At 49.0% G+C, this 22,122-nt stretch overlaps 1 long non-coding RNA gene across 1 annotated transcript; it reads left to right on the forward strand.

Moving 5' to 3' along the window:
- Positions 1–258: 258 nt before the first annotated feature.
- On the forward strand, positions 259–17,549 carry LOC141583782 (uncharacterized). Its single transcript, XR_012516675.1, has 3 exons — positions 259–418; positions 16,311–16,384; positions 16,787–17,549. It is a non-coding gene; the product is annotated as an uncharacterized LOC141583782 (long non-coding RNA).
- Positions 17,550–22,122: the final 4,573 nt, after the last annotated feature.

Below are 22,122 nucleotides of genomic sequence, written 5' to 3' on the forward strand. Positions count from 1 at the left end.
TTTTTTGGAAATTTTATTTTACCACTATTATTTTTGAGACAGGGTCTCATTCTGTCATCAGGTTGGAGTGCAGTGGCACCATCTTGGCTCACTGCAACCTCGACTTCCTGGGTTCCAGTGATCCTCCCACCTCACTCTTTTCCTCTTATCACTTTGTGCAGTGACTCTCACAACACCCACCCACTGTTATCACCTTGCAACTGTGGTCTTGTCTGCCTGCCTTCTGGACTAAGAACTCCGCAAGGGTGAGGTCTCCATCTGATTCACTCTGCCCCTAGCTGCAGCAGAGAGGTGTCCTGTGAGTAGCTGCATCGGGAACAGCTGAATGAATAACCAACAATAATACTATCTACTTGCTGGACTCTGAGCTAAGGTCTTCACACGTGACGCTTGTTTACTCTACTCAGACACTTACAAGGTAGGTGCTATTGTCATTGTCGACTTACAGATGAGGCGGTAGAAGCACAGAGGGCGAAAGGAACTTGCCCCAGCACCCCCAGCTCTAAGCAGCCAAGTAACAAATGATGAAGAGGCCCCTCCCAGTCCCGTGGGAGCGCCGTACTCACTGCGTGCAAGTCGAGGATAGGAGACTATCAGCTCTGACCATTGGCTCACGATGGCTCTTCAAAGCTGCTTTGGGCTAGGAAAGGATCTGCTGGATCTGCTGGGAGGATGTAGAGAAAGGAAGGTAAATGGGGCAGCAGAGAGGGAGGGTCCTGGAGCCTGCTCGCCTGTGAGCAGTGAGTCTGAGGAGCTGGGTGTGGGGCCCTGTGAGGAGCAACCAGGGGTGAAGTGTGGGATGAGGGGTGTTGGGCCACAGAGTCCCTTGGAAGGCAGGGGGGACAGTAAACCTTCCCAGCCACACAGCCCCTTCCAGAGTTCTTTTTTTTTTTTTTTTTTTTTTTTGAGACGGAGTCCTACTCTGTCACCCGGGCTGGAACGCGATGGTGTGATCTCGGCTCATTGCAACCGTGAAAAGGGGATAATGATCCTTTTCTCATAAAATGTGTTAAGGATGGAATGAAATATTTTTTTTGAGACAAAGTCTCACTTACTCTGTTGTAATGAACTCCGCCTCCCAGGTTCAAGTGATTCTCCTGCCTCAGCTTCCTGAGTAACTGGGATTACAGGCACCTGCCACCGTGGCTGGCTAATTTTTGTATTTTTACTGGAGACAGGGTTTCACCATGTTGGCCAGGCTGGTTTCAAACTGCTGACCTCAGGTGATCCGCCCACCTCAGCCTCCCAAAGTACTGGGATTACAGGCGTGAGCCACTGCGCCCAGCAGCCTTCCAGATTCCTAAGCAGTTTCTTACCCACAATCCCTTGTGCTGCTCACCTCACCCCAGCCCCAGTGGCATGGGAAGATGTGGATTAGATAAGTCTGTGCAAGCTCACAAGCCAGAGCTAGGACTTCAAATTAGGTCACTTGGTCTGACCCCAAGTGCAGTATTGTTTCCACTGCCTCGTAGCTCTCAGTCCAGCCAGGATGCACCTTGTGGGTCAGATCTTGCTTTCCTGGAGGGACATGTGGGATCATAGGGGAGAGAGAGCTAACATTAGTAGGTACCAGACAAATTTTATTCCATCCTTCCTGGGCGCAGAAGCTCATGCCTAATCCCAGCACTTTGGGAGGCCAAGGTGGGTAGATCACTAGAGGTCCGGAGTTGGAGACCAACCTGGCCAAAATGGTGAAACTCTGTCTCTACTAAAAATGCAAAAATTAGCTGGGCGTGATGATGTAGGCCTGTAATCCCAGCTACTCGGGAGGCTGATGCAGGAGACTCTCTTGAACCCAGGAGGCAGAGGTTGCAGTGAGCTAAGATCATGCCACTGCACTCCAGCCTGGGCAACAGAGTGAGTGAGACTCTGTCTCACCAAAAAAAAAAAAAAAAAATCATTTTGTCCTTACCACACATTATGAGAAAAGGATCATTGTCCCCTTTTAAGTACTTGGAGAACCTGAGGCCCAGAGAGGTTAAGCAACTCAGCCAAAGACACAGCAAGTGATTAGAGGGCAAGGATGGGCACCCAGTTTGAACAGGCCCCAGAGCATACAATCTAACAGGCAGATGGGAGAAGAGGGCATTGGAAGGATTCGTATATTAGGATTTTCCCAGTTGGATTTGGCAACTGCACAGTTTACCTACAATCTACTCACCTTGATGGAGTTCATACCTAGAGATCCCTCACCCTGAAGAACAGGAGACAGACTGCCCGAGAGACCCACAACTCACACAGTTCACCCAGGAGCAGGCATGAGGCACCCAGCCAAGGTCACAAATAAGAGGAGGGTGTCCATTGCTTCTGTGGCCACAGGCAACTAAGTGGACTAGCCACAAACAGTGGTCACCAAGGGTTATACCTTCAAGAGACAGGGAACCTCTGTCAGCTCCCGTTGAGACCCAGGGGTGGACTCAGAGGCTGAGCATGGAGTTCGTTAGCCTCCATCTAGATCCTGACTGTTTTATGAAATTTGATTTGGCCTCTGGGGAGAAACTAGCTGTGATCCAACAAGGGCAAAAGCACAGATGCAGGGGAAAAATACTGTCTCTTAAAATGCAAAAGCCTGAAGGTGCTTTCTGAAGATTGCAGTGAGATAAATTCAGTGGCAAAAGAGACATCCGTTCAGAAAGGAGAAAAAATTTGCAGGAATCACAGGGCAGGTTTAGGGAAGATGTTTTTGTAAGTAATATGAGACTAAGCTTGCAGGGACTGCTGAAGTTAGCTTGTAAGGAGAAGTGGAATTTTCCTTATTACATTGGGAAGATTTGGAATGAATAGAGAATCCACCATGCAGTTAGAGCGGAAGGCACATAGCAAGTACCAAAGGTATTTACAAATTAAAAACCAAAAGCTACAATTGTTTATGTCTTTGCAGTGTTTTCTAAACACATTCGTTTCCATGATATCATGTGATCTGTATGAACCGATTATGACAAAAGAATAGTAAACATTGCAACTTGTTTTAAAAAAGCGGCTTTAATGAGATATAATTCACAGACCATACAGTTCAACCATTCGAAGTGTGTAATTCACCAGATGTGGTGGCTCACACCTTTAATCCCAGCACTTTGGGAGGCCGAGGCAGGAGGATCACTTGAGGTCAGGAGTTTGAGACCAGCCTGGCCAACATAGTGAAACCCCATCTCTACTAAAAATGTAAAAATTAGCTGGGCGCCGGGCGCGGTGGCTCACACCTGTAATCCCAGCACTTTGGGAGGCCGAGGCGGGTGGATCACGAGGTCAAGAGATCGAGACCATCCTGGTCAACATGGCGAAACCCCGTCTCTATTAAAAATCCAAAAAAATTAGCTGGGCATGGTGGCACGTGCCTGTAATCCCAGCTACTCAGGAGGCTGAGGCAGGAGAATTGCCTGAACCCAGGAGGCGGAGGTTGCAGTGAGCCGAGATCGCGCCATTGCACTCCAGCCTGGGTAACAAGAGTGAAACTCCATCTCAAAAAAAAAAAAAAAAAAAAAAAAAATAGCTGGGCGTGGTAGCTGGTGCCTGTAATCCCAGCCACTCAGGAGCCTGAGGCAGGAAAATCGCTTGAGTCCGGAAGACAGAGGTTGCAGTGAGTCAAGATTGGGCCACTGCACTCCAGCCTGGGTGACAGAGCAAGACTCCATCTCTAAAACAAAACAAAACAAACAAACAAACAAAAAACAGTGTGTAAATTATTGAATTTTGGTATCACAATTCCCTCTTATCTATGGGGAATATATTCCAAGACCCTCAGTGTATGACTGAAACTGTAGCTAGCACTAGACTTACTGGTTCTGTTTTTTCCTCTATATACCTACCTAGACAAAGTTTAATTTCTCAATTAGGGATGGCAAGAGATGAATGACAGTAACTAATAATGAAAGAGAACAATTTTAACAATAAGCCAGCATCATTACCCTTGCACTTTGGTGGCATTATTAAGTAAAATAAGAGGTTACTTAAACACAAGCCCCACAGTATCCACACAGGCACTAAGAACTAAGGTGGTTATTAAGTGCCTTACAGGTGGGTGTTCAGACAGTATGAAGATGCTGGACAAAGGGATGAGTTGCATGCCAGGCGGAAGGGACTGAGAAGACACAGGATTTCATCATGCCACTCAGAATGGAATACAATTTAAAACTTAGGAATTGTTATTTTCTTTTTTTTTCTTTTTGAGATGGAATCTTGCTCTGTCACCCAGGCTGGAGTGCAGTGGTGCAATCTCAGCTCACTGCAACCTCCATCTCCTGGGTTCAAGGGATTCTCCTGCCTCAGCCTCCCGAGTACCTGGGCGCCTGCCACCACGCCCAGCTAATTTTTGTATTTTTAGTAGAGATAGGGTTTCACCTTATTGGTCAGGCTGGTCTTGAATTCCTCACCTCAGGTGACCCACCCACCTCGGCCTCCCAAAATGCTGGGATTACAGGTGTGAACCACCATGCCTGGCTGGAATTTTCTGTTTAATATTTTTGGGCCACAGGTGACTATGGGTAACTGAAACCACACAAAATAAGGTCACTTTCCTTGTTTTGTGTTTTCTTACACTCTTATTGCTCTTTGAGTATTTTTTTGTGGTGGCGGTGGGGGTGGACAGGATCTCCCTCTTTTACCCAGGCTGGAGTGCAGTGGTGCAATCACGACTCATGGCAGCCTCAACTTCCCAGGGTTAAGCAATCCTCCCACCTCAGCCTCCTGAGTAGCTGGGACTACAGGCAGGCACCACCAAACTCAACTAATTTAAAATTTTTTTTGTACAGATGGGGGTCTCACTTTGTTACCCAGGCTGGTCTCAAACTCCTGGCCTCAAGTGATCCTCCCACCTCAGCTTCCCGAAGTGCTGTGATTACAGATGTGAGCCACCATGCCCAGCCTCCCTGAACGTATTTTGTGTATATATTGTTTACTTGCCTATCTTAGGGGTTTACTTGCCAGACTGTGTTCACATCGTTGTTCTAATTTTGGAACATTTTCAAAAATGAACTCCGTACCCATTCGCAGTCATTCCCAATTTCCGCTTTTTCCCAGTGGCTGGCAAGCACAAATCTTCATTCTGTCTCTCTGGATTCACCTATTCTGGACATATTATATAAATGGAATCTTACAACATGTGGTATTATGGGTTGAATCGTGCCTCCCCCACCCCCACCAAATTTATAAATTGAAGTCTTAATGCCAGTATCTCGGAATGTGGTATTATTTGAAAACAGGGTTATCGCACATGCAATTAGTTGAAGAGAAGGTCATTAGAGTGAGCCTTAATCCAGCATGACTGGTGTCCTTATGCAAAGGGGAAACTTAGATACGAAGATACACACACAGGGAGAACATCATGTGAAGATGAAGGCAGAGACTGAGGTGATGCTTCTCTACGCCAAGGAATGCCAAAGATTGCCAGCAAACCACCAGATACCAGGCGTGAGTCATAGCACAGATTCTTGCTCACAGGCCTCAGGAGGAAGCAACTCTGTGGATACCTTGATCTTAGACTTCCAGCCTCCAGAACTGTGAGACAATAAATTTCTGCTGTTTGAGCCGCCCAGTTTGTGCTACTTTGTTATGGCAGCCCTAGGAAACTGATACATAATGTCTTTTGTGTCTGGCTTTTTTCAGTTAGCATAATGTTTTTTGTTTTACTTTTTTCTTTTCTTTTCTTTTTTTTTTTTTTTTTGTTTGAGATGCAGTCTTGCTCTGTGGCCCAGGCTGGAGTGTAGTGGTGCAATCTCAGCTCACTGCAACCTTCACCTCCCAGGTTCAAATGATTCTCCTGCCTCAGCCTCCTAAATAGCTGAGACTACAGGTATGCACCACCATGCCTGGCTAATTTTTGTATTTTTAGTAGAGACAGGGTTTTACAACATTGGTCAAGCCGGTCTTGAACTCCTGACCTCAGGTGATCAGCCCACCTCAGCTTCCCAAAGTGCTGGGATTACAGGCGTGAGCCACTGTGGCCAGCTGGCATAATGTTTGCAAGGCTCTTTTTCACTTAGCATAATGTTGTATCCTGTATTAGCACTTCATCCCTTTTTATAAAGGAATAATATTCCGTAACACCTTTTATGTATCCATTCATCTGTTAATGAACATTTAATTGGTTTCAGTTTTGGTTGATAATTTTAAAAGCCAGTTGTGCATGGTGGCTCATGCCCGTAATCCCAACACTTTGAGAGGTCGAGGCAGGAGGATTGCTTAAGCCCAGGAGTTCGAGGCTGCAGTGAGCTATGATTACATTATTGCACTCCAGCCTACACTCCCGCCTGGGTGACAGAGAGAGACCCTACTCTTCCCCCCAGAAAAAAAAGCTGCCGTGAACATTCACGTACAAGTGTTTTTTTTTTTTTTTTTGAGATGGAGTTTCGCTCTTGTTACCCAGGCTGGAGTGCAATGGCACGATCTCGGCTCACCGCAACCTCCGCCTCCTGGGTTCAGGCAATTCTCCTGCCTCAGCCTCCTGAGTAGCTGGGATTATAGGCACACGCCACCACGCCCAGCTAATTTTTTGTATTTTTAGTAGAGACGGGGTTTCACCATGTTGACCAGGATGGTCTCGATCTCTTGACCTCGTGATCCACCCGCCTCGGCCTCCCAAAGTGCTGGGATTACAGGCTTGAGCCACCGCGCCTGGCCACAAGTGTTTAAAAATTATTAGGGACAGGGTCTTGCTATGTTGTCCAGGCTGCTCTCATACTCCTAAGCTTAAGTAAGTGATCCTCCTGTTTAATCCCAGCCAAAGTGCTGGGATTACAGGTGAGAGCCACTGCACTTGGGCCACGTACAAGTTTTTGTTGTACATACATACGTTTACATGTCTCTTGGATATATACCCAAATTTTTGCTTTATAGGTGTGGAAACTGAGGCCCCAAGAGGTCACTTGCTCAAAGTTAGCACCTAGAACTTAAAAGAACTGTCCCTCTAACCTAAACGTGTTTGATTTTGAACTCAGAGGCCTTTCAACTATATCACACACACACACACACACACACACAGAGAGAGACACACACACTCATGTGCACACACATACACCAGCACCGTACAACCAACCCTCCTTAGAGCCCACTGCTTTGTCCAGAGTGCAAAAGTTCAAGAGAGGCAAACAGAAGTGGCATGATGCTAAGAGAGATAAACGAGGCTTCCAAAGAATAAATAAGTCAGAACATTGATTTGAATATTACCAAGGGATAGAGCAGAAACATTTAACGGAGTATAAAGAGGTTAGTGAAGAGCGCATGGCCCTAGCTTGGCCTAAGGAGCACGCACACCACTCCTATCGATTGCGATGAGATTTCTGGAAGTGAATGCACTTTACCAGAAAAATAGTACGCAAGTCAAAGCCATTGCTGTGGAGAGAGTTGCACTGGAAATCAGGACGTATCCCTGCTCACGGAAGGCTGTGACCACCCAGTTATTTACTCACGGGGGGTGGGGCAGCTTACATCAGGAAAGTTGCTTACTGTCAGGGTTAATACAGGAAGATTTGATTTCACCATTTCTGTGAGTGAGCCAGATCAGAAGCTATTCTGAGTGGCCTCAAAGGAAAAGCGCCAGAAATCATAAATAAAGAAGTCAAGCGCATCCATGGCCATATCAAATGTGACATTCCCGAAGAATGTGTGAACATGCTATCTTTCAGGCTGCTGATTCTTAAAAAGGGAAAAAGTCGAAAATACCTAAGTCCCAGGGAACAAGAGAAGCCTCTAGAGTGAAAACCTAAGCCGAGACAATGTAATTCAGGACGGAGAGAGAAGAGCAGTGTTTATCAAAGTGCGAGACTCAGACGTTCCTTGAACATGTCTTTATTTTTGACGGTCTCTGCGCCAGTCACTCTGTTTCCACGGTTTTCCAGCCCCTTGCTCTGCTTCAGTTTTTCTTACAGTCATATTTCGTACATGCTTATTGTCCCCCAGACACATTGTATACGTGTATTGTTTACTTGCATATTGTTTATCTCCTAGGCAGCAACTAAAACTTCTAGGACAAACCTGTTTCTTCTCGCTCACCTCACTTCCAGACGATGGTTCCAAGCTCCCAATTCCCCACCCTGGCTCTCCTTTGGGCTCTTTCCAATCCATTTTCCTGAAGCCAGGCATGTCATTTTCCTGTTCAAAGTCTTCAGGGTGTCCCCTGGCCTTTGGGACCTAGAGGGTGGCATGCTGAAAAGGGTCTGGGCTCCCCATTCTTGACTACCTGACATCAGGAGGTTCCAGATGAAAACATTTTTGACCCCCCTCTCTGGCTTAGGGGATTTGACATTTTTCCAGGAGATCTTACCGCTCAGGGTTGCTCTCCTGATTGCAGCATGACTCCCCTGGGTGAGAATGAAAGAAGGAAGGGAGGAAGGTAGGAAGGAAAGAAGGGAGGAAGGGAGGAAGGGAGGGAGGGAGGGAGGGAGGGAGGGAGAGAGCAATGGTTGAGGGGTAACTCTGGGCCAAGCAGACGCCACTGATGAGTTCCTTTACAGCAAGGAAGCTGGTGCACACCAGAGGGCTTGGGGCCGGCTGCAGTGACATGCTGCCACTAGATCTCTCCCAGCGCCTTGGGTTTTCTCTGCTTCTGTGGAGCTCACAGCTCACAGCTCACAGCAAGACCTAGGAGACAATATTCCATGGAATGGAATTCCCCACGAAATATTCATGTCATGAGGCATTTACCCAGCTCAAACGATGCCACAGAATGGTTGCATGTTATGCTCAAGGTCAGAATCAGTTTCCCTCTGGCATCACGGTGTGCTTGGTGAGGATATTAAAGAAAGCCTAAGCAAAACAGCTCCCAGGACCTGTTGCCACAGGTGATAGTTTCCTTTAGAGCCACTCCCCCGGTTCCAGGTGCTGGCCTTGTGCTCAGTCAGGGTTTGGTTGGTTATAAAATAGAAATTCACTGAACTCCCTGGGAGTGATCATCTGTTGTTTTTTGTCTATTTGGATTCTTTCCCCATCGTTCTGAAAATGGCCCTCTGATTTCTTTTTTTAAAGGATTCTTCACCCTATCTTGGCCTGTTTGGCTTAGGTGGGCCTGACCCCAGTCCTCAGATACAGGGGTAAATACAGGGATTGCATTAAGTCAAGGGGGGGTCACGTGACCCAGTCTGGGCCAATGACAGTCATCCCTGGGACCTTTTCTAGATGAGCCAATGAGTCAGCAGAAACCCTGGTCTGCAGAAGTGAGAAAAAGGAGAGCAGAAGTGGGAGATTGTATGGAGGAAGAGGAAGAGAGAGAGAAAGAGAGAGAGAAATGGAGGTAGAAGCAACCTTCTCATTCCTGTGACTTCTGGTTATTCTTTCTGTAGTAGGAGGCCATGACTTTCCTCTCTGCTTTATAATAACCTCCATTTTTACTTGAAATTCTCTATTAGTCAAGATTCATTCAATTTTTACATGACAGGAACTCAGATTAAATTAGTTTAAACAAGAAAAGGGGAACATATTGGTTCGTGTAATTGGAAAACTCAAGGGATGAATTCAGGTAAGGCTGGATCTAAGGCTTCAAATGATATCGCCAAGCTATTGTCTTTTAGCTGAATGCCATGGTGGCTCATGCCTGTAGTTCCAGGTACTTGGGAGACTGAGGCAGGGGGGTCACTTGAGCCCAGGAGTTCGAGGCTGAAAAGAGCTATGCTCTTACCACTGCACTCCAGTGTGAGCGACAGAGTGAGACCCTATCTAAAAACAAACAACAGCAACAAAGAAAGACACTTCTTTTTCTTTCTCTTTGTGTTGGCTTCATTATTTGTTAGGTTTTTCCCATGAGATAGAAAAGATGGTCTGCAGTAACCCCAGGCTTACCTAAAAACCCCTAAAAGACAGCATCTCTTTCCTAATAGTTTGGCAAAATCCAGGCTGAGTCCCCTGCTGTTGGTCATGGTTGTTTGATTTCAACCCTGTGGAGATGGGGGTTGGAAGGTAGAGAGAAAGAGGAAGGAAGGGCATGACATTTTTTTAGTGTCTACCAGTGTGAAGTCCCTGTCAAGCCCATTTACATGTGACAGAGCCCTTTTATAACCTCAATGAGGAGGGACAGTCCTGTGCAGTGAAACCTCCTGCCTCTGAGCTCTTCATGGGCTTTTAAAAAATAATATATATAAACTGGGCACGGGGGCACGGTGGCTCATGCCTGTAATCCCAGCACTGTGGGAGGCTGAGGTGGGTGGATCACAAGGTCAGGAATTCAAGACCAGCCTGGTTGACATGGTGAAACCCCGTCTCTGCTAAAAATACAAAAAATTAGCTGGGCGTGGTAGTGTGTGCCTATAATCCCAGCTGCTAGGGAGGCTGAGGCAGGAGAATCACTTGAACCTGGGAGCAGAGGTTGCGGTGAGCCAAGATCATGCCATTGCACTCCAGCCTGGGCAACAAGAGTGAAACTCTGTCTCAAAAAAATATATAGATAGATACATGTATACATATGAGATAAAATTATATATCCATAATATATAATTACTATATATATATATATATATATATATATATATATATATATAGAGAGAGAGAGAGAGAGAGAGAGAGAGAGAGAGGCAGGTCTCTCAATGTTGTCTAGGCTGGTCTCAAACTCCTGGCCTGAAGTGATTCTCCTGCCTTGGCCTCAAAAAGTGCTGGGATTACAGGTGTGAGTCACCACACCCTGCGTCTTCATGGGTTTGAATAGGCAAAGATGGGCAGGCCTTGGGAAAGGGTGTGGGAAGAATCTGGAGGGGTGAACTACACCAACAACAGCAGCCAACATGATGGAGCTGGCGCCCTGCTCAGTGTTCCTGTAGCTGTTTCATGAAATCCTCACCGCCAACCCTATTATCTTCAACTTTTATTATCCTCACTTGCAGATGCAATTAAGGTTCAGATAAGTTAGATATCTCTCCTTTGGTCACACAGCTGATAAAATGCAGAGTCAGGCTCTCAGTCAGGCCATGTGGGAGCAGACCCCCTGCCTTTGCTCTGGCACTGTCTTGCGTCTTGAGGGAGAAAGACGCACAAAAAAGAATGAAGGAAAAAGCCGAGTGGGCTGGGAGTTGTGGCCCCGTGGGAGGGGAAGGTGCCAGGGAAAACTTTCTGATGGGTGGGTTGACAAAATAACTTTATTTATTTATTTATTTTTTGAGATGGAGTCTCGCTCTGTCGCCCAGGCTGGAGTGCAGTGGTGCTATCTCGGTTCACTGCAACCTCTGCCTCCTGGGTTCAAACGATTCTCCTGCCTCCGCCTCCTGAGTAGCTGGGATTACAGGCACCCACCACAATGCCCAGCTCAGTTTTGTATTTTTAGTGGAGATGGGGTTTTTTTCATGTTAGCCCGGCTGGTCTCAAACTCCTGACCTCAGGTGATCTGCCCATGTTGGCCTCCTAAAGTGCTGGGATTACAGGTGTGGGCCACTATGCCCGGCCACAGAAGAACTTTTAAGTACAGGATTGGCCAGTGTTTGTTGGAAGGTATATAAATTGCAGCACTTGAAACCATCCCTCTGACCTTCCTAAATCTCTCTTTGCCTGCTTTATACACAAATACCTTCTGCTATGGGTTTCTGGTGGAATAGAGGATTGTGCTGGCTGAGTTCCACGTCTCAGAGCTGTGTCAAAATGAAACAGCAAGCCTGGGTCAGTGGCCCAAGCCAGACACTAAACGAATTTAGCAGAAGCCACAGCTCTGATGCAGAGGGGGGTGTGAAAATGAAAGCCATTCCAGAACTCTCTGAAATATTGGGGACAGTGTTTCACTTTCCACCGAGTGTGAAAAATGTATTTCAACTAGTATTTTTGAAATTGTCAAGGAAGGGAGGCCCCAGCTGACAAATAGATTACACAAAGATGCCAAACTGAGGCCCCAGACCCTGGGAACATCAGCTACCCCTCTACATCCCCATGCCTCCCCTTGGGCTGGAGTTGCAGGATAAAGACTCTAGGGTATGTTTGGCATTGGGTGGGCTGATGACGTATGTAAGAAAGAGGCCAGAGAGGGGCTTGGAGCCTTTGGATCTGTCTCTGACCCAGAGCAAAAACCTTCTGATCAGTACTGGGAAATGAGGACCGTCAGATGAACTTCTAAGGGAGAGTCCTTGATGCTGGCTCCCAGATCCTGGGCTGGCTTTGCTGCTGTGGGTGGAAGGGTCCCAGGACTTGGCGTGGAGCTTACTCTGAAGACAGGCCTCAACTGGCTCCTGTTCTAAGGAGAAGGGAAGAGAAGGGCCGGGAGCCAGGCAGAACTTGGCAAGGGACAGGCAGAAGGGAATGAGACCAGGCTGGTAAACTCTGATGAGGAGAAAGTCTGGAATGCTGGGCCTGGAATGGGAGGGTGGCACGGGCCTGGAGGGGCTGCCTCAGAGGTGGCTGGAGCAGCAGCCAGAGCCGGGAACAGGGAGACGGCAGGAAGCAGGGAGGTAAACTTGTCCCGCAGCCCACCTGGGCAGACTCAAAAGTCATTAGGTTCTCAGAGCAGCAGGCTTGGCGAGAGATGCATCTTGTCTGCTGCCGGAGGAGGGGTCTGGCCAGGAAGGCAGCCAGGAGCCTGATCTGGCAGCTGCGGGGCTCCTAGGTGAGTTCCTCGTTTTCCTCGCTTGCCTCGGTGTTGGCTTCTCCAAGGCTCTGTTTGTTCTCCTTGCTGCCGCTTCTCTCCCTCCCAGGCTTGAGGTGTCACCTGCATCCTGACAACTCCCAGAGTTCCAGCTTCTTCCCTGAGTTCTCTCCTGGGAGCCCTGATCTGGCATCCTTCACCCCGTGCTATGCCACAGACCCTCAAATTCAGGGGGTCCCAAACTAAGTTCTTCTGCCACCCTGGGGATAGGGAGCAAGAGGTGACAGGTGCTCCTTTCTTCATCCCCTACCCCCAACCCGCAAAGAGGAGAGCTACTCCCTAGGCCTCAAGCCCATGCCAAGCCAGTTTCCCAGGAATCCGACCCCACCCTTGGCCTCTTGCCTCCCTGCCTCCTGCACTCCTTCCTTTCTATCCAATCCAGGCTCTCCCTCTCAGCCGCCTTAGCCTCTCAGTGCTGTGAAGGCCAAGGCCCCTGCTCCCCAGGAAAACGCATTTGCAACCTCACTGCTTCAGGCCTGGCCCACGCAGCTGATGGAAGGTGAAGGGATCCTGAGATTTATTTGGCCTTGGAGGGAGAGGCCACCTCGAGCTTTAAGCCACCTAGGGAAGGCTTGACATGGGGCAGAGGACAGAAACCCAAACAACAGCACAGTGACCTGTTTCCTTCAGGACTCTCTTCCCTGCAGAAGTGGCTCCCTGGGGACTGCTCCAGGGGGAGCTGTGTCACTCTGGGGGCACAGAGTCTCAGGTGGCTCTCACTGGTGACCTCTGGAACAGAAGATTCCTATCAGGACCTCCCACGGTGCCTTTACACCAGCCTTGCCCACAGCATCTTCTCAGACACAGGGCTAGACATCCAGAAGTCAGGGAGTCATCCTAACTGTCCTCTCCTTTTTCCTGCCCCTCAACGTCTCCTCGATCACCAGACCTACTTCTCTGCTCCTGGTTCAGGTTCAGGTTCATGGCCTGGATATCAGCACAGGCCTCACTGGTTTCCCTGCCCTAGTTCTACCCTCCATGGGTGGTGACCTTCCAAAGCCTTAGTCTTAGTTTCACCACTCTCCTTCACATCTGACAGCTCCCTATTACCCAGAGAATCATATTCCAACTTCGTACACATCAAATTTTCTTGATGTGGTCTCCAGCTAAGTACACACAATGTGACAGTTAGTAGTGACTGGTCTCAGAGCCTGGTATTGAGGGCTGTGAGGCTGAATTAGGGTTCAGTGGAAAGGAGAATGCAGTGATCGATTAGTGATGCCTGCTATGGACACAGGGGTTGCAGAACTGCAAGGTTTTTGTCACCCTGTGCTAGTCACATTAAACTGTCTACATTTTCCCACCTGGAATCCAGCTGGAATCCTTCTACCCTTTCTCCATGGCTCAGGATTGAGGTATAAAGACCCATGTCTAAGGTTATTGCCACCATGAACTCACCATTCTCCCCCAAACTTGCCAAATATTTATACACGCTGTTCCCCCCACCAAGACTCCCTTCCACCTGTCCTCCACTGGTCAAATATCTCCTCATTTTTCTGTCCTTCTGATCACCTTGGGTGACCCCGTTTCTCAGTTGCCTGGGCTTGCACTGTGGTGCTAGCATTGCTAATAATCAATAATTATTAATAGCATCCCTTTCACTTTCACACAAGTCTCAGTTTGCACCCTAAACCATCCACACTTACCTGGATTCTAGCACACCCGATGCCAAAGACCCTCGTGTCATTTTCAGGTCTGTCTTGTCAGCACTCAGCCCAGTGTCTGGCACAGATGGGGTCATTGGAGTGGAGAGGAATTGAGCTGACAGGAAGAAAGAGAGAAAGCAGGCAGAAGGGTGAGGTGGGGAGACCCAGGGGCCCCAGCCAGGAGAGTGGAATAGTCAATGACAACGTCAGAGAAGAAACCAGGGCTTCCAATCAGGCCTGCAGATCACGCCTGGGAGCAGAGGGGCCGTGATAGAGACGCCGATGGGGTAGAACATAAACAATCTGATGAGGAAAGCCCAGACCTTGCTGGCCCACTCATGGCATCGGAAAGTAAGAGATCTAAAAATAAACCTGGCAGACAGAGAGGAAGTGGGCCCAGCCCGGGAGCAGCCCCATGCAGCCGCCTGCTAGCTCCCTGGGACCAGGCTCCGAGGGGGTCCTGGTGACGGGCCTGAAGCCTCAGGGTTTCCACACTTGCGGTTCTCACAGCGTGGAATGCACCTTTCCTGGGCACTTCCCCCAGCAAACTCCTCCTCCTGAAGACTTCAGCTTAAAGGACCCTTCTGGAAATCCTTCTCTGACTCTCATCCCCTCCCACCACCCACATCCTGGATGGCTCAGTCTTCCCTGTTATACTTCTTTCTTCCATGGTTCTGTCATTAGATCTTATGTGATCATCTGTCTAACGTTTACTGACCTCCTTTACACGACTTTGAGCAGAGGCTAAGAGCAGGGGCTTGAAATCCGATGCCGGGGCTCAAATTCTGCTCGGTTTACACAGGCTTTGAGACCTTGGACACCTCTTTGTACCTCTCTGTGCGTCATCTGTAAAATCTTTCCTTGTGTAAAGTGGAGATAACAGTCCAGGCACAGTGGCTCACACCTGTAATCCCAGCACTTTGGGAGGCCGAGGCAGACAGATCACTTGAGCCCAGGAGTTCAAGACCAGCCTGGGCAACCTGGTGAAACCCCATCTGTACTGAAAATTACAAAAATTAGCCAGACGTGATGGCACGTATCTGTGGTCCCAGCTACTCAGGAGGCTGAGGCTGGAGGATCACTTGAGACTGGGAGGTCAGTGCTGCAGTGAGTCATGACTGCATCACAGCACTCCAGCCTGGGCTACAGAGTGAGACCTCGTCTCAAAAAACTAATGGAGACAATGCCAGCAGCTGCCTGTCAGGGTTGTTGTAAGGACAGTGTGTGTTGAAGCACATGGGGTATTTAGAACCTGCCATCCCTGACACGCGGCAGGCCCTTTACTATCGGTGTTCAGTACTGCTATCACCTGAGCCCAGGGGCAAATCCATATTCTTAGACTGTCAAATGAATATGTCTTTATTTAGGCACTGCCTTGTTCCAAAAAAGACTTGAGGCCACAAGATGACATATGTCATTAAAAGCATTGTGTTTTTTTTTTTTTTTGAGACAGGGTCTTGCTCTGTCACCCAGGCTGGAGTGCAGTGGCACAATCATAGCTCACTTCAGCCTCAACCTCCTGGGCTCAAGTGATCCTCTCGCCTCAGCCTCCAGGTAGCTGGGACCACAGTCATGTGCCACCACATCCAGCTAATTTTAAAATATTTTTATAGAGATGGGGTCTTGCTATATTGCCGAGGCTAGTCTTGAACTCTTGAGCTCAAGCCATCCACCCACCTCAGCCTCCCAAAGTATGGGGATTACAGGCGTGAGCCACAATGCCCCGCTAGCACTGTGAATTGCAAAGCACATTTAAAAATCTAGTTGTTACCATCAACAGCCCTTGACTCTCCCCATGGATAGAGAGCCCTCCTCAGGATAGTCCGCCCTGACTGACACACACCTGTGTGGATGACTAGCTCCCTGCCTCCCAGAGTGTCTGTTTTTGTCTGGTGATAAGAAAAGTCTGAGTCTCAACTGCTGAGTCTCAACTGCTCAGGAGGCTGAGGCAGGAGAATAGCTTGAGCCTGGGAGATCGTGCCACTGCACTCCAGCCTGGGGAACAGAGACTCTGTCTCGAATTAAAAAAAAGAAAAAGAAAAGAAGCCTGGGTCTTGCAGAATGGGACTGGAACCCATCTGCCTCAGGTAATTTCCGGTGGCTGGTCCCCATTCTGCCCTCAGGGTCTCAGCCCTCTCAGCCCAGGATCTCCTCCAAGGGATTTGAGGACCAGGAGGCTCCAGACTTGGACTGATCTGTGAGTTGGGAAGGGGAGCGAGGGGCTGGGGCAGATGTGTGCGTGGCTGCTGGGGGGGTGCCCTGGCTGTCCGCCCCCGCCCAGGCTTCTGAGGGAAAGTTGGGGGTGTGAGGACAATGGGGCTGTGTTTTAGTTAAACCGTGGCTCTTGGTGAAATCCCAGGGAACCTGAATAATTGACAGTGTGGTCAGCAGCTGACCACTGACTTCCAGGCGTGGCAGAAATCGATCTGGTCAACATTGACTGCCCTGGCCCCGGGAGGCCTGGGGGTCAGAGGTGAAAAGTATTGCCCCATCCTGAGTTCTAATCAAACGGTGTGGTGCTGGAATTAGGTGGACTCACCTGTGCGACTCGAAGCTGCCCTGCTCCGAGCCTATTTTCTTCTGTCTTTTGCGTGGCTAGGAATCCGGTCCTCAGGAGGAGGCTGAATGGGAAAGAGCTGTGTGCATCGTAATGAGGGGAAGAGGATGAAGCTGGTTTGGGATGTGTCCGTGTCTAAGGGCCCACGGGGAAGCCTGGAGGCGAAGGTCCAGCCACTGGATAGCTGGGTCTGGAGCTGACAGGAAGCAGGTTAGGAATCCCATCTCTAAGTGGTCCCTGAAGCCACAGGAGTGAAGCTGTGCAGCATGGATGTAGAGCCAGGAGAGGACCCAGCACAGACACTGGGAGGCCGCCAAATTCTAAGGTACAGTTGCGGGCCCAGGAAGGGGAGACACACAGAGGGACAGAGGAGCCACTGGGAAGGAACAGTGTGGGTCAAAGTCAGAAGGTGGAAGGCAGCAGAAAGGTCAGGGAGAATCAGGACTGAAAAGGGTTGGCTGGACCCAGTCTTGGGGGGCTTCTCAGCAAGCCCCATGAGGGCAGTTTCAGGAGAGTTGTTGGGAGTATGGGAGGAGAACCGGGTGTTATCAATTGCAGGATTTCTAGGGGTGAGGAGACACAGGGAGCTTACAGGAACCCACATCTTCACTCCCATGGATGACACCCTGCATGAAGCTCTGGCCATTTTTTTGTTTTGTGCTTTTGAAACTGAGTCTTGCTCTGTTGCCCAGGCTGGAGTGCAGTGGCATGATCTCGGCTCACTGCAACGTCTGCCTCCCAGGTTCAAGCAATTCTCCTACCTCAGCCGCCTGAGTAGCTCAGATTACAGGCACCTGCCATCACATGCGGCTTTTTTTTTTTTTTTTGGAGATGGAGTTTCACTCTTGTTGCCCAGGCTGGAGTGCAACGGCGTGATCTCGGCTCACTGCAACCTCCGCCTTCTGGGTTCGAGCAATTCTGCCTCAGCCTCCTGGCTAACTGGGATTACAGGCGAGCACCACCACGCCCAGCTACTTTTGTATTTTTAGTAGAGGTTTCTCCATGTTGGTCAGGCTGGTCTCAAACTCCTGACCTCAGGTGATCTGCCTCCCTCGGCCTCCCAAAGTGCTGGGATTATAGGTGTGAGTCACCGCGCCCAGCCTCTTAGATCATATACATATTTGTAAGTTTAAAGAATATCTTTATGGCCCAAAGTGAATCTGCCAAGCTTTTTAGGCCACTCTGTCTGAATTTTGGTTGTTTCCCCAAAGGAGAATCTCCCCCACCACAACAGACAAAGTCTTACTCTGTCGCTCAGGCTAGAGTGCAGTGGCGTGATCTCGGCTCACTGCAACCTCTGCCTCCCAGGTTGAAGCAATTCTTTTGCTTCAGCCACCCCATTAGCTGGAATTACAAGTGCCTGCCACCATGCCCAGCTAATTTTTTTATTTTTAGTAGAGATGGGGTTTCACCATGTTGGCCAGGCTGGTCTTGAACTCCTGCCCTCATGATCCGCCCACCTCAGCCTCCCCAAGTGCTGGGATTACGGGTGTGAGCCACTGTGCCCAGCCTAGATCATATTTTTAAATGTATCAAATAAAATATCTAGCATCACATAGTAAACCAGTTACATTGGTTCTGTCCATAGTCCTCTTGAGGACTTTGAATATCGAAGGAGTGTGAAAAGACAGGCTAATTAGAGATTTGCTCAGACATCTCCTGGAGGAAGGTGGTGGGAGCAGGGACGGGGGGGCCTTTCCCTTGAGGGTGGAAGGTGTTGGACCTGTCTGGGTCTGGGGTGGCCCTGGGGGAAGCTGGTAGTGAAGGGAATGGGAGTGGGTTAGCTGCAAGACAAAGGTGATACCTGTCAGGGAGCTTGGCTGCTGGTCCGAAGCGGAGGCTCCAGCTAACCTGAAGGAGTGGTTTGGAAAAGTACCAGGTAGCTCATGCAATTGACCGAGAAACTGGAGAAACAGGCTTGACGAGAACCTAGAGGTGCCACCTGGGAGCTGGCTACCAGCCAGCTGGTCACTGTGGCCCCATCTGACACCTCCAGCCATGGAGATGACGGCCTTACAGTACTAGATATCCTTCTATGGCGGCAGCCTTTAAATGTCAGACTGACTCTGTGCCTCGATGTCACTCTACAAAGTCCTGGGAGGGCATGTCCAGCTGGCCAGACTAGGGGCTGCATGTCCATATTCTAGTCCCTGGACGCACAGATCTGTCCCAGGCAACTTCTGTGGAAAGAAGAGGGGGGTCCTTCCACAATCTTGGGATTCCCCTAATAGATGCTGGTCAGCCAAAGGGGTGAATGTCTGATGGTTGGTTCTGGGGTGTGTGTGTGTGTGTTTGTGTGTGTGTGAGAGAGAATGGGGGGGGGTATGTGTGTATACGTGTATATAGAGCCACGAGGGCTGACTCAGGCCTGTAATCCAAGCCAGGAGTTCGAACCAGCCTGGATGATATGGCAAAAACCCATTTCTACTAAAAATACAAAAATGAGCCAGGCGTGGCGGTGCATGCCTGTAATCCCAGCTACTTGGGTGGGTAAGGCATGAGAATCTCTTGAACCTGGGAGGTGGAGGTTGCAGTGAACCAAGATTGTGCTACTGCACTCTAGCCAGCCTAGGTGACAGAGTGAGACTCTGTCTAAAAAAAAAAACGTGTACATGTGTGTATGTGTGTGTGTGTGAACTAAGCTACGTCCTCTCTTGAGTGCCATTCTGTTGGGAGCCTAGGCCTATGGCATTATCTAATGACACAAAACTGAGGAGAGAGGCTCCCACCCTTCCCCTCAAAAAGGAAATACTGCTGGGCTTGAGACAGCGAATAGGAAGAATAGGACCTTTCAGGAATACAGGCAGTGCTCGACTTACAACCACGTCGGGACCGTCGTAACACGATTTGGTTGTAAGTTGAGTTGGCTATATGTACAGTTGAAATGGTGCACGCGGAGATGGTATTGCTGCCAGAAGCTGGTCCACACTGTCATACGCCCAGCTGGGCAACATTTTGCGCTGCCAGACGCGGAGCAGTCGTGGCTAGTGATTGTGGTCGTAAAGTCGAATGGTCGTAAGTTGCATACGTCATAAGTCGATCAATACCTGTAAAGCAGAACTTCCAGCTTGTTCTCTGCTGTCTTTTAGAAAACAGGACTGCTGGCTTCCTTTGGACTGACTTAGGAGGGACACTGGGAGTCTTGAACTCGTCCTGGCATGGGAGTTCTCTCTTGTGAGAAGCCAGTGGACTTCTGGTGATCAGTGGGATGGGGGTGTAGAAGATGATCCTTATTCTGAACCTCAAGTCGGGGGCATAAGTGACCGGTGTTTGCTGCTGCTCCCTCACCCCTACCTCCCACCACTGGACTGTGAGCTCTGGGAGGGCAGGCCTACAGTCTCATTCATCTCTGTCCATGCAGCTTCCAGCCCAGGCACTGAGACCTGGCCAGCTGTTCACCAGCCTTTCTCTTCCTCCTGGGCACACAGCCAGGCAACACCTCCTGGCTTCCTTGTGGCTTGGTATGACATGTGACTGAGGCTTTGACAAGTGGGATATGGACAGAGTCCATGGACCACTTCCGGGGCTGGCCCATAAAACCTTCAGTGTACAATCCTCCGAATTCTTCCCTCATCCAGACGAAAGCAGATGATTCTGAGTTCTAGGAAAAAGTGTCACCACAATAAGGAGGGAGCCTAGGTCCCTGAGTTACCTAGTGGAAGGCTCATTCACCAACCAGAAACTCTGTCCTATGAACAAGAAAAGTCTATCATGTCACTGGAATGAGGGTGTTTATCAGAGCAGCTAAGGTGATACTAATACACTCTGAAAATAGTTGCTGAACTGAGTTGTTTTATGATCCTGGATAAAGCACTGCCCTGTGTGGGCCTCAGTTTCCTCAATTATATGAGGCTAGACCAGGTAATCCCTAGGCATCTTTGCTCCTGGGAAAAGGAAGGATTTTAGCTGCACACACACACACTCACTCTCTCTCTCTCTCTCTCTCTCTCTCTCTCTCTCTCTCTCTCTCTCATACATACTCATGCTCTCACACACACTCCTGCAGTGGGGCTGTTTCCATAGGGACAGGTCCTGAAATGCCTTTCTGGATACAATTTCTCATGAGCACCCAAACAAGGACAGCGTTCTAGAACCTCGTTTCTAACAAATGTCAGTAAAACAAAAACACACGCTACAGACCCATAAAATGTGAAGACCAACTCCAGTGATAAAATATGTTCGTTTATACGTGTTTTTATAGCTTCCCAAATAATAAGAGCAACTGCGTTCTAATCGGATGCTTTTGTTAAATCGGTGTGCAGCGCCTCTACCTCCTTTTCATGCACAGAGCGCTGCAGGGAGAGAGGAAGTGGCAGGTTTTGTTATCATCTTGGGATCCTCTGGGACCAAAGGTCATCCTTGTTGCTGTTTTCCCAACTCCTTCAGGAATGCTGGAAAGAAGCATGCATCAGGGAAGGTAGGAACAGAAGAAGTTGTCAAAGACGCCGCTTCCCTGGCTTCTAGGACAGTTTCTCTTCGTATTCTAATGGGGGGAGAGATACCAGGGTGGCTGCAGAGAGGGGCTGGGGCTTAGTCAGGTAGGCTCTGGGATCACAGCAGGGGTTCACACATACGTGCCAGGCTCTGTTCTGGATGCTTTGGATATATAATACTGATATGAAAGAAAGAACTTCAGCTTTTATTTTAGATTCAGGAGGTACATGTGCAGGTTTGTTGCATGGGTATATTGACTAACTTGCCTAAACTTCATGATAACCTTTTCGTAGGTCCTCATTTTGCAGAGAGGGAAACTGAGGCATAGGGAGGTTGAGAACTTGGCCAAGGTCACACAGCCAGTGCAGAGCCACATTGGTGTTCTCACTTGGCCAGCTTTGTCTCCAGGTCTGCCTCTCTAGGCTAAGAGAAGGGTTGTTTTGTTTCGTTTGCTTGTTTTTTTGAGATGGAATCTCACTCTGTCACCCAGGCTGGAGTGCACTGGTGCAATCTCAGGTCACTGCAACCTCTGTCTCCTGGGTTCAATTGATTCTCCTGCCTCTGTCTCCTGAGTAGCTGGGATTACAGGCACACACCACCATGCCCAGCTAATTTGTTTAAAATATATTTTTTAATTAGAGATGAGGTTTTGCCATGTTGTCCAGGCTGGTCTCAAATTTCTGACCTTAGGTGATTCGCCCACCTCCGCCTCCCAAAGTGTTGAGATTAGAGGTGTAAGCCACCATGCCTGGCCTAAGAGAAGGGTTTAATCCATATCCTAAAAGCAGGAAGAGAGCAGCAAAGTGAACACAGACTGTATAGCTGTGGTCTGTGATTTTGCCCCACAGGTGACATTGGGCAACATCTGGAGACATGCTTGGTTGTCCCAAGTGGGGATGAGGTGCTACAGGCATCTGGTATATAGAGGCCAGGGATGCCACTAA

This window comes from Saimiri boliviensis, chromosome 2 (assembly GCF_048565385.1).
Source record: "Saimiri boliviensis isolate mSaiBol1 chromosome 2, mSaiBol1.pri, whole genome shotgun sequence".
Lineage (NCBI taxonomy): Eukaryota > Metazoa > Chordata > Mammalia > Primates > Cebidae > Saimiri > Saimiri boliviensis.